The sequence below is a fragment of the Phocoena sinus genome, chromosome 19 (assembly GCF_008692025.1).
Source record: "Phocoena sinus isolate mPhoSin1 chromosome 19, mPhoSin1.pri, whole genome shotgun sequence".
Lineage (NCBI taxonomy): Eukaryota > Metazoa > Chordata > Mammalia > Artiodactyla > Phocoenidae > Phocoena > Phocoena sinus.
Window position 1 is genome coordinate 595,688 of NC_045781.1, and position 13,294 is coordinate 608,981.

Consider the following 13,294-nt stretch of genomic DNA (forward strand, 5'->3'; position numbering starts at 1 on the left):
TCTGGAAGTTGAAGGTAAGGCCCTCAGCGAGGGTGTGTGGGTGGGGTTTAGGCCCAGTGTGCTGGAGTGGGTCTCTGAGTATAGAGGTAGGGCCCTGGGGGTGTAGGGGCGGGGCTTGGGTCTGTGGGCAGTAGGGAGGCTCTGAGGGCAGAGGATTAGGCCTGGGAGCCCAACAGGCTCCCTGGTGCCTAAGTGGACAGGGAAATCACTGCCCGTGTTCCCTTCTATTCCTCCACATCCCCCCATGTCTCCCCCAGGGTCTCCCACATTCCTGCTGGATCCCAACCATGGGTGTAAGAACTCCTCCCCTCCCCCAACCACCCCTCAGGGGTGCCAGTTCTGTACGTCCAGCCTTTACTTTCAGTCCCCCTTCCCTCCCTCCCACTCCCTTAGGACCTGTGTGGCTGGAGGGGAACTCCGTGAGCAGAGTATCAGGACCAGAAACTCAGCAGGCTCCTGGGGGCCCAAGAGGGCAGGGAAAACCTGGCCATGCTCCCTTTTTAAAAATTTATTTGGCTGTGCTGGGACTTCGTTTCTGTGTGAGGGCTTTCTCTAGTTGCAGCGAGCAGGGGCCACTCTTCATCGCGGTGCACGGGCCTCTCACTGTCATGACCTCTCGTTGCAGAGCACAGGCTCCAGACGCGCAGGCTCAGTAGTGTGGCTCACAGGCCTAGTTGCTCCGCGGCATGTGGGATCTTCCCAGACCAGGGCTCGAAGCCGTGTCCCCTGTATAGGAAATCAGATTCTCAACCACTGTGCCACCAGGTAAGCCCCATGCTCCCTTTTGATCCTCTGCCTTCCCAATGGTCCCCCAATTTCCCCCACTGGGCATAGGACACCTTCTCCCCCAGCCAACCCTCAGGGTCGCCAGTATAGTCTCACCTCCTCTTCTCCTAACCCCTCACTCCCCTGCCATGCCCAGCATCCTACCCGGTCACTGGGGGTTCCTCCCATCCCTCTAGGTGTCCGAGGTCCCCCACCCGTGCCTGGTAGGTACCCTAGTTGTGCAGAGATGCGAATTCTGCATCAACCTAGTCTGAAATCTTGACTCCTCTCCCAAGTCATATTTTTGTCTGCACTTCTTTATTATCTGTAGATCACCTCAGGCGCAGTGTCTGTTCAGATCTTTACCCATTGTGAAGGTAGCTGTTTGTTTTCTCGTTCTTTTCACACACTGAGTAAAATTTTATCTGATATATGTTTGGGAAATATATATTTCTCTCAGTGTGTGGCTTCTCTTTTTGCTTAGGGAGGAAGGTAATTCACAGAGAATAACATATGCATCAGGTGTTACTGCTGTTTGTTTCCTCTTGTGTGAGGGCTTTTTGTTCCAAATCCTGCTTCATGAGGTATGCGAACAAACCCATGGCTGCCCTCATACCGTCTGCACCTTAAAGGAATCAAGAGGTCTTCAATACATGAGTGCCTCAGCAAAGGGGAGCAGAACAGGACACCCCAAAATATGGAATGGCAATGGACCCCACAGCTTAACATAATTATTTAAAAAATGAAAACCTCAAGATAGAAGGCTCAGACCTCCCACTTTCAAATGTTCTGAACAGAACCCCAAGAAATGAAACACAGTGACACTGGCATAAGGAGGTATATCGAGATGAATGGAATTCAAAGGATCTCCCAGAAATAAACCCATTGGTCTGTAAGGAACAGTCGAGAGACCCCAGCAAGAACACGCACATCTCTGGTGTGTTAGCTGAAGACAAAAGCTGCTAGGGACCTAGAGCAGTGAAAGGACAGTCACCCTAACAACAAAGAGAAGACCTAGAATATGGAACATCATGACCCTAAAAGAGGACACTGGACTCCTTCCCCACCCCACACAAGACTAAAAGTCACAATATTCCTCCCCATTTTTCCTCTGCTGGGGCCTCTGAGACAGACCTCCCTGCCCCCGGTCACCCCGACCAGCAGCCTGTCAGGAAACATCCCCCCGCCCCGCCATTTCCTCACCTTTCCCTAGCAGGCCAGACGTCCCAGCAGGTCTAGAGGAAACCTAGCTAACCTCCATGTGGATGCAGCTCTGCATTTTCCCAAAGCCAAGGCCAAAGCCCTGACCTGCCCTGGAGAGACCTAACGCCTGTGAGCTGTGCACAAGGCCAAGCCTGTGGGCAGAAGAGGAAGATCCCGCGCTGGTGAGAGAGGCTGGTTTGTCACCCTCTGCTGGCCAACTGGGAAAATGCAGGGGGCACCCACTCCCACTACAGTGGAGGCTGAATTTTTTGCAGGCAGTCCCGCTCAATGCACCACACTCTCCAGGTTCCAAGGGACGGAGGCCACTATCCCAGGACTTCTGGAACCCTAATCATAGCACAGTTAGGAACCACGTGCCGTGAGACGAATGTAGGCACAGACTCTGTGGCTCGCACTGGAAGTCACTCCAAATTGTCTGCAGGCAAATTGAACATGTAGGAAACCACAAAAAACTACAGAGGATCACAGAGGAGAATATCAACACGGCAGTGGGTCTCGTCATGTCCATCTTGAGCTGTGATTTTCAACACACATCATGAAGAGCCCTCACACAAAAGGAAACAAAATTTAACAATTACTTTATTAAATGCAAATTTCTCCATGCTGAAACACCTTATGCCAAAAGCCAGAAAACAAGCCACAAACTCGAAGAAAAAACGTATTTGCCAAACACAGATCGGATAAAGAATCTTTCCTCAGAGTAGACGAAGAACTAGAAAACAAACAGCTCCATTCAAGGTAAGTCAAGATCTGAAGAGACACCGGGCCAATGAAGATATACAGATAATACATAAAAGTGGACAGAAATATGATCCAGATCGGGCCTTATGAGGAATGCAGAATTACAACCACAAGACAGCACTACACACCTCTGAGTCCTGCTAACCTCCTCCCAAAATGACGACACCCATCCCTGGAGGATGGGGAACAACAGCAACTCTTTCTTGCTGATGAAACCCGTAACACAGTCCATAGGGACACCACTGGGTACCATTTGCCAAAGCCAAAACAGTCTAACACCTGCGCACCACCGGGCAGGTCTCCCAGCATTCAGGCTATCGATTTGAAAACCTGTAACCAAACCAAAAGAAAAACAATGTTTTGCACGGAAGCTCCACTCATACTGTCTACACCACAAAGGAATCAAGAGGTCTTCAATACATGTGTGCCTCAGCAAAGGGGAGCAGAACAGGACACCCCAAAATATGGAATGGCAATGGACCCCACAGCTTAACATAATTATTTAAAAAATGAAAACCTCAAGATAGAAGGCTCAGACCTCCCACTTTCAAATGTTCTGAACAGAACCCCAAGAAATGAAACACAGTGACACTGGCATAAGGAGGTATATCGAGATGAATGGAATTCAAAGGATCTCCCAGAAATAAACCCATTGGTCTGTAAGGAACAGTCGAGAGACCCCAGCAAGAACACGCACATCTCCGGTGTGTTAGCTGAAGACAAAAGCTGCTAGGGACCTAGAGCAGTGAAAGGACAGTCACCCTAACAACAAAGAGAAGACCTAGAATATGGAACATCATGACCCTAAAAGAGGACACTGGACTCCTTCCCCACCCCACACAAGACTAAAAGTCACAATATTCCTCCCCATTTTTCCTCTGCTGGGGCCTCTGAGACAGACCTCCCTGCCCCCGGTCACCCCGACCAGCAGCCTGTCAGGAAACATCCCCCCGCCCCGCCATTTCCTCACCTTTCCCTAGCAGGCCAGACGTCCCAGCAGGTCTAGAGGAAACCTAGCTAACCTCCATGTGGATGCAGCTCTGCATTTTCCCAAAGCCAAGGCCAAAGCCCTGACCTGCCCTGGAGAGACCTAACGCCTGTGAGCTGTGCACAAGGCCAAGCCTGTGGGCAGAAGAGGAAGATCCCGCGCTGGTGAGAGAGGCTGATTTGTCACCCTCTGCTGGCCAACTGGGAAAATGCAGGGGGCACCCACTCCCACTACAGTGGAGGCTGAATTTTTTGCAGGCAGTCCCGCTCAATGCACCACACTCTCCAGGTTCCAAGGGACGGAGGCCACTATCCCAGGACTTCTGGAACCCTAATCATAGCACAGTTAGGAACCACGTGCCGTGAGACGAATGTAGGCACAGACTCTGTGGCTCGCACTGGAAGTCACTCCAAATTGTCTGCAGGCAAATTGAACATGTAGGAAACCACAAAAAACTACAGAGGATCACAGAGGAGAATATCAACACGGCAGTGGGTCTCGTCATGTCCATCTTGAGCTGTGATTTTCAACACACATCATGAAGAGCCCTCACACAAAAGGAAACAAAATTTAACAATTACTTTATTAAATGAAAATTTCTCCATGCTGAAATACCTTATGCCGAAAACCGGAAAACAAGCCACAAACTGGCAGAAAAATCGTATTTGCCAAACAGAGGCCAAAGATAAAGAATTTTTCCTCAGAGTTGAAAAAGAACTTGAAAACGAAAGCTCCATTCAAGGTAAGTCAAGATCTGAAGGGACAGTTCCCCTACAAAGATATACAGATAATACATAAGGGACAGAAATATGATCCAGATCGGATTTATGAGGAATGCAAAATTACAACCACAAGACAGCACAACATACCTCTGAGTCCTGCTAACCTCCCGAAATGACGACACCCATCACTGGAGGATGAGGAACAACAGCAACTCTCCTTGCTGATGAAATGCAGATAATGGCCCCTGGAGACACCACTGGGCATCACGGGCCAAAGCCAAAATAGGCTAAGACCTGCAGACCACCTGGTCGGCCTCCAACTTTCATGCAGTTGCTTTGAAAACCTGTATACAAACAAAAACAAAAACCATGTTTTCCTGAGAAGTTCCACTCATGCTGTCTACACCTTAAAGGAATCAAGAGGTCTTCAATACATGTGTGCCTCTGCAAAGTGGAGGGGGGTGTACATATCAGCAAAGGGGAGCAGAAAAGAACACCCCGAAATATGGAATGCCAACAGACCCCACAGCTCTACCAGAGTTATAAAAAAAAAAAAAATCTCTCAAGATTGAAGGCTCAGACCTACCACTTTCAAATGTTCTGAACACAGCCCCTGGGAAATGAAACACAGTGAAACTGGCATGAGGATATATACTGAGATGAATGGAATTGAAAGGTGATCCCAGAAATAAATCCATTGTTCTGTGGGGAAGGGTCGAGAGACCCCAGGAAGAACACACACGTCCCTGGTGTGCTAGCTGAAGACAATGCTGCAAGGGACCTAGAGCAGTGAAAGGATGGTCATGCTAACAAAATAAAAAGACCTAGATTATGGAACATCATGACCCTTAAAGAGGACACCAGTCTCCTTCCCCACCCCACACAAGACTGACTAAAATTCACAATTTTCCTCCCCCATTTATTCCTCTGCTGGAACCTCTGAGATGGACCTCCCTGCCCCTGGTATCCCCAACCAGCAGCCCCCATCAGGAAACATCTTCCCCTCATTTCCTCATCTTTCCCTACCAGGCCAACACCTCCCAGCAAGTCCAGAGAAAACTTAGCTACCCTCCATGTGGATGCAGCTCCACATTTTCCCAAAGAAATTCGACACGGCCATGTGTCTGGTCACATCAGTCACGAGCTGTAATTTTCAACACACACCCTGAAGAGCCCTCACACAAGAGGAAACAAGAAGCAACAACACATACTTTATTAAACGAACATTTCTCCTCTCTGACATACCTTATTCTGAAAGCCAAAAGTGCAGCTACAAAAAAATGGAGGTAATGAATACCAAAAAAAAAAAAAAGAAAAAGAAAACCTCGATACTGGCAGAGAAAAATATTTGCTGAATACACATGGGATAAAGAATATTTACTCACATAAGACATAGAACTAGAAAAGCATCAACTACACTCAAAATACATAAACATCTGAATAGACAGGATGGGCAACACCTACAGATCCGGGAAAAGGGCCAAAGAGTGTCTGCTTTTTGACTGCGTGCTCCTGTGTGGAAGATAGTGACAAAGCTGCCAGACAGGGCCAGAATGTGCGAAAGAGTCTGGGGCATTGATGCCATGGATTGAAATAAATTCAGTGGACTCCCCAATTTCATGAACATCTTTCCAGGACAGTTAAGAGCACAGATGGGCACTCACTGGGCAGGGATACGTTTCAGTGGTCGGCCATGCAGTGATTCAATTGGAGGTAGTGAACCTGGATGTAGAGGGTCCTGTTGGGAAACTCCTGGGGTATTCCTGTAAGAAAAAGTTGAGTCCTGCACCAGGGCAATTGTTGTGAGGCTGGGTCATTGGGAAGAGGCAGTACAGATATTCTAGTGGCAGAATCAAGTACCGGGAGTCAGTTGTAGGAGGGACGGCAAGGAAGGAGTCCCGTCTATACTCAGATTTCTGGCTCAGACAACTGGACTTAACACTGCACCAGCTGGCACACTGTAAGTAGATGGGTCACACAGCAGGTGCACACAGACAATGAGCAGTTCAGTGATGGGTGTCAGACACATTGTAAAAGCCCCGGTGGAATAAAGGTGTGCTCGTCTGAACTCTAACTCCTGGTTCATTCTGCCTGCCCAGTTTTGTACATCACACCTCGTCAGTTTTAAAACACACATCCTGGGGCTCCCCTGGTGGCGCAGTGGTTGAGAGTCCGCCTGCCGATGCAGGGGACGCGGGTTCTCGCCCTGGTCCGGGAAGATCCCACATGCCGCGGAGTGGCTGGGCCTGTGAGCCATGGCCACTAGGCCTGCGCGTCCGGAGCCTGTGCTCCGCAATGGGAGAGGCCCAGGTACAGAAAAAAAAAAAAAAAAAAAAAAACACACATCCTTTTTCACTTCTCTGAAATCAGGATTTTTAAAATGACTGTGTGACATGGTTTAGTGGGCAGTGTACTTTTTTAGAGGTACATAAAATAGTGGTTCTTCTTATAATGGACGAAATCTTGGCTTTGGTGAAATACAATAGTGTCTGTCAAACTCAGAAGAAAATAATACATGAATGTCTCTCCTTATGTCCTAAATTTTACCGTGTTCCAAAAAGATCTGAAAGTACCCTTTCAAAATAAAGCTCGTAGGACAGGACAATTTCTGTAGAAAGACAAAATCCATGCCTGGGATCGAATATTGGAAAGAATCCTCAGAAGGCCCTTCTCTCTCACAGGAGGGGTTATCGGGTGACTATGTTTACAGCTCAAATAAAAACAACAGAATGGGAATTATGGTCCAGTGGTTAAGAGTTGGCCTTTTCACACTTTCACTGCTGTGGCCTCGGTTCAATCCGTGGTTGGGGAACTAAGATCCCAGAAGGCTTTTGGCACAGCCAAAATAAAAACAAAAAACACAGAAGGACAAACAAGCTTCCAGAAGCTCCCAATCCTAAGAACTAAAACTCAAACCAGGAGACAGAATAATCTAGAAAAAAAAAATAACAGGAATAAATTGACTTTCAGACAGCACAGAGATGGGTGTGGCCTGGAGGTCTCAGGAATGGCATCTTTTAAAAAGAGTGGATTTGGTGGGGACTTAAGGGCTTAATTGCTGCTCTTCCCAAAAAGAATATGATGAAAGACAAGGCCCATTAATATCTTAGTGATACTGTTCAAGGGCTCCATACAGCTTCACTGAAGAACTGAACAAACATCTCCTGGGACAAATAAAACATTCTGAAAGAACAGCCTGTGTGCTTTCTAGACTGTTCTGTGGCACAGCACACAGCTGGGTCCACACTCATTTTGGGAGAAGCCAGGCTGCTGCCACATGCAGGAAGCAGAGCCTCTGACTCACTGAAAGTAGTGAGTCCTTCCACATTGGGGTTCACAATGCAGACCATGTGGCTGCCTGCCTCCTCCACACAGTAGCAAAACAAGGGCTCCAAGACATCAGCATCTGAAACCCCAAGGGCCTTACTTCAACTCTCTTCTGAAACTTTGCATCTCCCCACCCATCACTGAATGCCAAGTCACCCCTTTCCTTTCCACAGCTCTGACCTTTTCCAGCTTCTGTAACCAGGCTCTACCTGGGGCTAATAAGAATAGCAATAGGACTTCCCTGGTGGTACAGTGGTTAAGAATCCACCCGCCAATTCAGGGGACATGGGTTCAAGCCCTGGTCCAAGAAGATCCCAAACGCCGCAGAGCAACTAAGCCCATGTGCCACAACTACTGAGCCTGCACTCTAGAGTCCATGAGCCACAACTACTGAGCCTGCAAGCTACAACTACTGAAGCCCACGTGCCTAGAGCCTGTGCTCCACAAGAGAAGCCACCACAATGAGAAGCCCACGCACCGCAACAGAGTAGCCCCCACTCGCCGCAACTAGAGAAAGCCTGTGTGCAGCAACGAACACCAAACAGCCAAAAATAAATAAATAAATAAAACAAGAATAACAATAAGTATGGAAGTGTTCATACTAACAGCTACAATTTTTGAGAACCTGCCATGTGCCATGCTTTGTTTATACGCTCTCATTTAATTCTCACACAAATTCCTTGGGAGCATGAATCCCATTTTCTTAATGAAATCCTGGACAGTGAAAGCAGAAAAATATGGTTCCTATGTATCAGTTTAAAGAAAAATATCTTCTTTAAGTCAGAAGGGGGGGGAGGTGGTATATTAGTATTTGTTATGTTATTCCTTATACGTCTATGTTTCCATAACCAATTTCTTTTCATTAATAGAAAAATAAGCCTGAAGTTTACCACTCAGCCTAAAAACACCACCACTACAAACACCAAGAGAATAGCAGGAAGAGGTGCTGCTGGCCTCTTGTACCCCCACACCCAGAGATGCCTTCACCTGGTTTATTTTGACTACTTAAAGGCTACACCTGAGGGAGAAACAGAGCAATAACAAGCAGAAGGACCAGATTCAGGAAACTCTTGCTTTACAAATACATGTGGCCAGAGGTCTTTAAATTGTTAGGCACAAACTCTTATTAAAAATAATGGTTCCAGAGAAGGACATCAGCTCACCTCCTCTCACAAAAACACCAAAATCGCAACTAACTGCTATGATCACCACACAGCAAATCACAACAAAAAAACAATGGAACCTACCAAAAAAATTATCCTACATCCAGAGACACAGAAGAAACCACAATGAGATGGTAGGAGGGGCTCAATTGTGATAGAAATCCAATCCCATACCCACCAGGTGGGCAAAGCACAAACTGGAAAATAATAATATCGCAGAGGTTCCCACAGCAGTGAAAGTTCTGAGCTCCACATCAGGCTCCCCAGCCTGGAGGTGTGGCATCTGGAGGAGGAGCCCCCAGAGTATCTGGCTTTAAAGACCAGTGGGGCTTGATCGGAGGAACTCCACAGGACTTTGGGAAACAGAAACTCCACTCTTGGAGAGAGCATACAAGGTCTTGTGTGCATCAGGACCCGGGGGAAAAAGCAGTGACCTCATAGGAGCCTAGGCCAGACCTACCTGGTGGTATTGGAGAGTCTCCTATAGAGGTGGGGGGTGACTGTGGCTCAATGCAGGGACAAAGACACTGGTGGTGGTAGTTCTGGGAGATTCTCATTGGCGTGAGCCCTCCTGGAGGCCACTGTTTTCTCACCAAGACCTGGCCCTACCCAACCTATAGGCTCCAGTGCTGGGACTCCTCAGACCAAACCAACAGGGCAGGAACACATCCACACCCATCAGCAGATAGGCTGCCTGAAGTCTTCCTGAGCTCACTGCTTCCCACTAAAGACACCCCTTGACACAGCCCTGGCTACCAGAGGGACAAGACCCAGATCCATCCACCAGTGGGCACAAACCAGTTCCACCCACTAAAAAGCCTGCACAAGCTTCTTAGACCAGCCTCATCCTCTAAGGGGTAGACACAAGAAGCAAGAAGAACTACAACCATGCAGCCTGCAGGACGTAAACTGCAATCACAGAAAGTTAGACAAAATGAGATGGCAGAGGAATATATCCCAAACGAAGGAACAAGATAAAGCCCCAGAAGAACAACTAAGTGAAGTGGAGATAGTCAACCTACCCAAAAAAGTATTCAGAGTAAAGACAGTAAAGATGATCCAAGATCTTACAAAAAGAATGGAGGCACAGACTGAGAAGACAAAAGAAATGATTAACAAAGCTAGAAGATCTAAACAAACAGAGATGAACAATAAGATAACTAAAATTAAAAATACACTAGACAAAATCGACAGCAGAATAAATGAGTCAGAAGAAAGGCTAAGTGAGCTGGAAGACAGAATGGTGGAAATCCCTGCCATGGAACAGAATAAAGAAAAAGAAATGAGGACAGTATAAAAGACCTCTGGGACTACATTAAACACACCAACATTCACATTGTAGGGTTCCCAGAAAGAGAAGAGGGAAAGGACCTGAGAAAATATTTGAAAAGATAATAGCTGAAAACTTTCCTAACATGGAAAAGGAAGCAGTCGCCCAACTCCAGGAAGCGCAGAGGGCCCCAGTCAAGATAAACTGAAGGAGGAACACGCTGAGACACACAGTAGTCAAACTGACAAAAATTAAAGACAAAGATAAAAAATTAAAAGCAACAAATAACATACAATGGAATTCCTATAAGGTATCAGCTAATTTTTCAACGGAAACTCTGCAGGCCAGAAGGTAGTGGAACCATATACTGAAAGCGATAAAAGGGAAGAACATACAACCAAGAATACCCAGCAATCTCATTCAGATTTGAAGGAGAAATCAAAAGCTTTACAGACAAGCAAAAGATAAGAGAATTCAGCAGCACCAGACTAGCTTTGCAACAAATGCTAAAGGAACTTCTCTAGGTGGAGAAAAAAAGAAAAAAAAAGAGGGCTTCCCTGGTGGCACAGTGGTTGAGAGTCTGCCTGCCGATGCAGGGGATGCGGGTTCACACCCTGGTCCGGGAGGATCCCACATGCCGTGGAGCAGCTGGGCCTGTGAGCCATGGCCACTGAGCCTGTGTGTCTGGAGCTTGTGCTCTGCAACGGGAGAGGCCACAACAGTGAGAGGCCCGCATACTCCAAAAAAAAAAAAAAAAAGAAAAGAAAAGAAAAGAAAAAGGCCACAACTAGAAACAAGAAAATTACAAATGGAAAAACTCATGGGTAAAGGCAAACATACAGAAAAAGTAGGAAAACAACCAAACACAAATATGATATCAAAACCAGCAATCATGGCTTCCCTGGTGGTGCAGTGGTTGGGAGTCCACCTGCCAATGCAGGGGACACGGGTTTGGGCCCTGGTCTGGAAGGATCCCACATGCTGCGGACCAGCTGGGCTCATGCGTCACGACTACTGAGCCTGTGCTCTAGAGCCCGCGAGCCACAACTACTGAGCCCGTGTGCTGCAACTACTGAAGCCCGCACACCTAGAGCCTGTGCTCTGCAACAAGAGAGGCCACTGCAATGAGGAGCCCGCACACCGCAACGAAGAGTAGCCCCTGCTCACTGCAACTAGAGAAAGCCTTGGTGCAGCAACAAAGACCCAACACAGCCAAAAATAAAAATAAATAAAATAAATAAATTTATAAAAAACAAAACAAAAAAACCCCCAGCAATCATGAGGAGAGTACAAACGCAGGATACTGGAGATGCATTTGAAATTAAAAGAGCAGCAAGTTAAAATAATCTTGTTTATATAGACTGCTATATCAAATCTCATGGTAATCACAAACCAAAAATCTACAATAGATACACACACCAAAAAAAAAAAAGGAATCCAAACACAACATTAAAGTTAGTCATCAAATCACAAGAGAAGAGGGAGTTCCCTGGCTATCCAGTGGTTAGGACTCAGCACTTTCACTTCTGTGGGCCCAGGTTCAATCTCTGGTCAGTGAACTAAGATCCTGCAAGCCACACAGGACTGCCAAAAAAAAGAAAAGATGTCTCAGTAAATCAGAAGAGAAGAGAACAAAAGAGGAAGGGGAGAAAAAAGACCTACAAAAATAAATCAAAAACAATTAACAAAACAGCAATAAGAACATATATATCGATAATTACCTTAAATGTAAATGGATTAAATGCTCCAACCAAAAGACATAGACTGGCTGAATGGATATAAAAACAAGACCAGTATATATTCTGTCTATAAGAGAGCCACTTCAGATCTAGGGACACTTACAGACTGAAAGTGAGGAGATTGAAAAAGGTATTCCATGCAAATGGATATCAAAAGAAAGCTGGAATAGCAATACTCGTATCAGACAAAACAGATGTTAAAATAAAGACTGTTACAAGAGTCAAAAGAAGGACACCACATAATGATCAAGGGATCAATCAAGAAGAAGATATAACAACTGTAAATATATATGCACTCAACATAGGAGCACCTCAGTATATAAGGAAAATACTAACAGCCATAAAAGGAGAAATCAAAAAAAAAAAAAAAAAAGGAGAAATCAACAGTAACACAATAGTGGGGGAGTTTAACAGCCCAATTTCATCAATGGACAGATCACCCATACAGTAAATCAGTAAGGAAACACAGGCCTTAAATGACACATTAGACCAGATGGACTTAATTGATATTTATAAAGCATTCCAACCACTAGCAGCAGAATACACATTCTTTTCAAATGCACATGGAACGTTCTCCAGGATTAATAATATGGTGGGCCACAAAGCAAGCCTTGGTTAACTTAAGAAAACTGAAATCATATCAAGCATCTTTTCCAATCACAACATTATGAGATCAGAAATCCACTACAAGAAAAAAACTGTAAAAACCACAAACACGTGGAAGCTAAACAATATGCTACTAAACAACCAATGAATCACTGAAAAAATCAAAAAGGAAATCAAAAAATACCTAGAGACAGAGAATTCCCTGGTGGTCCAGGGGTTAGGACTCCACGCTTTCACTGCCAAGGGCCTGGGTTCAATCCCTGGTCAGTGAACTAAGATAGCACAAGCTGCACAGTGCAGCAAAGAAAGAAACAAAGAAAACAACTAGGCAGAAATGAAAAAGAAAGAACGAAAGCACGAAGATCCAAAACCTATGGGATGTAGCAAAAGCAATTCTAAGAGGGAAGTTTATAGCAATACAATCTTACCTCTGGAAACAAGAAAAATCTCAATCTAACCTTATACCTAATGGAACTAGAGACAGAACAAAACGAAAAGTTAGTAGAAGGAAAAGAAATCATAAAGATCAGAGCAGAAAGACATGAATTAGAGACAAAAAAAAAAATTGAAAAGATCAATGAAACCAAAAGCTGGTTCTTTGAAATGATAAACGAAATGTATAAACCTCTAGCCAGACTCATCAAGAAAAAAGGGGAGGGCTTCCCTGGTGGTGCAGTGGTTGAGAGTCTGCCTGCTAATGCAGGGGACACGGGGTCGAGCCCTGGTCTGGGAGGATCCCGCATGCCGTG

The 13,294-nt window shown here is 45.9% G+C and overlaps 1 long non-coding RNA gene across 1 annotated transcript in view; it reads right to left on the reverse strand.

Annotated features, from left to right (window-relative positions):
- Nucleotides 1-732: 732 nt before the first annotated feature.
- The window catches only part of LOC116744825, a 29,433-nt gene continuing 16,871 nt past the window's right edge, over nucleotides 733-13,294 (reverse strand). Inside the window, exon 3 of the long non-coding RNA XR_004347152.1 lies at nucleotides 733-4,784. This is a non-coding gene — a long non-coding RNA (uncharacterized LOC116744825). The remainder of the gene's footprint in view (nucleotides 4,785-13,294) is intronic.